The sequence below is a fragment of the Tupaia chinensis genome, unplaced genomic scaffold (assembly GCF_000334495.1).
Source record: "Tupaia chinensis unplaced genomic scaffold, TupChi_1.0 Scaffold144482_1, whole genome shotgun sequence".
NCBI classification, from domain to species: domain Eukaryota; kingdom Metazoa; phylum Chordata; class Mammalia; order Scandentia; family Tupaiidae; genus Tupaia; species Tupaia belangeri.
This window is the reverse complement of record NW_006204341.1, coordinates 53,770-55,530: the sequence shown is the minus strand read 5'-3', so window position 1 is coordinate 55,530 and position 1,761 is coordinate 53,770. Positions and strand designations below refer to the sequence as shown.

General features: G+C 45.5%; 1 pseudogene; it reads right to left on the bottom strand.

The window, feature by feature from the left end:
* Positions 1–282: 282 nt before the first annotated feature.
* Positions 283–1,536, bottom strand: LOC102479576 (keratin, type I cytoskeletal 18 pseudogene; annotated as a pseudogene).
* Between the last annotated feature and the right edge of the window lie 225 nt (positions 1,537–1,761).

Genomic DNA, 1,761 nt, shown 5'->3' with positions numbered 1-1,761 from the left:
TTTGTTTAAATTACAGGGAGTAGTTTTGCAGAATTGTAAAAAAAGAATTTTTTAAATGTTCTCCAAAATGGCTGGACCATCTTACAACTCACCAACAATGTATGAGGTTTCTGTTTGTTACATATTTTCACTGCCACTTTCTATCATCAGACTTTTAAAATTGACCTATTCTACTTTGTATATGTTTAACTGTAGGTACTTCATTGTTTTTGTTTGTTTGTTTACCTCTGCATTTTGTTTTACTGGCCTCCTGCTCCCCAAAGGTATCCTGCTTCTGTTGTCTCAATGCAGCAAAATTTTGGCATCACTGGTCTCAGTCACCACCCTACCGTCCACTATCCTGTGTGGGGATGGTATGCATGGAGTTGCTGCTGTCCAGGCAGTCATCAAGACTGAAGTCCTCATTGTCTTCCAGCAGTCGACAGTATGTGGCAATCACAGCCTCAGCAGGGCCTGGTACTCCTGAGCCTGGCACTGCCCCTCTGTCCAGGTCTGTGCTATCTCTGACTCCAGGTGCAATAGGAGTCTGTTGAGCTGCTCCATCTGCATATCATAACAAGCCTCCACCCTATTCAGGCTGTTCTCTAAGCTGGCCTTCAGATTTCTCATGGAGTCCAGATCAATCTCCAAGGACTGGGCCATGTGCCTCAGCTCTTTCATGAGTGTTGATTCTGCAGATCCAACCTCAGCAGACTGTGAGTTGACCACTGTGGTGCTTCCATCAATCTGCTAGAACTAGTATTTGTCCAGCTCCTCTTGGTTCTTCTGAGCCAGTTCATCATACTGGACCCAGATGTCTGCCGTGATCTTGGTGAGGTCTTGCGATTCGGGAGCATCCACTTTCACTGTCAACCCAGGGCAGGCAATCTGGGCTTGCATACCATTAACTTCCTCCTCATGGTTCTTCTTCATGACCAATCTGGGCTGGTAAGCAGTTTACTTAATCCTCATGGTTCTTCCTCCCTGAGAGCCTTGATCTCTGACTCTAGCTGCAGCCAAGTGACACTGGTGTCATCAATGACCTTGCAGAGTCCGTGGATGTCACTCTCCACAGACTAATGAATGGCCAGTTCTGCCTCATACTTGACTCTGAAGTCATCAGCAGTAAGATGGGCACTATATATCTGTAGAATGAATTGGACATTGATCACAGATATTGCAATGTTCTGTGCCCTCAGTTCCTCGATGATCTTGAAGTAATGTCCCCAGTCTCTGACCTGGAGAACACTTTTACTCCAGGTGTTCCCAGATTTTGTTTTCCAGCCTTTGATTATTAGTCTCTAGGTTACTCATTCTGTCCAGGTAGAATGCCTGGTGGTCTTTCAATACTTGCATGGCCTCCTCACTCTAGACACTCCCCATTTCCACCCACCCTTCAGCCATCCCTGCAGCCAGGTCCCTGGCCCCTCTAGGTGCCCCAGACTATGAGACATAGAGATCTGAAAGCCTGAATCCCCAGACCCTGCGTAGATGCTGACCGTGTTGCTGGCTGGCTGGACTCAGTGGCTGGGTGCCTGGGCTCCTGGAAGGAGCTGTCTAGGGAGAAAAGCAAGAGGCTAGGAATCAGGTTCAGGGCACATTGTGGTTTTGATATGAATTTTCCTAATGAAAAATGATGCTTACTGTCTTTTTATGTGTTTATTGGTGATTCATAACTATATATTTATTTGTAAGGTGTGTGTTCAATTCTTTTAAAATACTGAGATGTCTTTGTGGGAAATAGAATAATGCATACCACAAAATGTTTACATCCTAATCCAC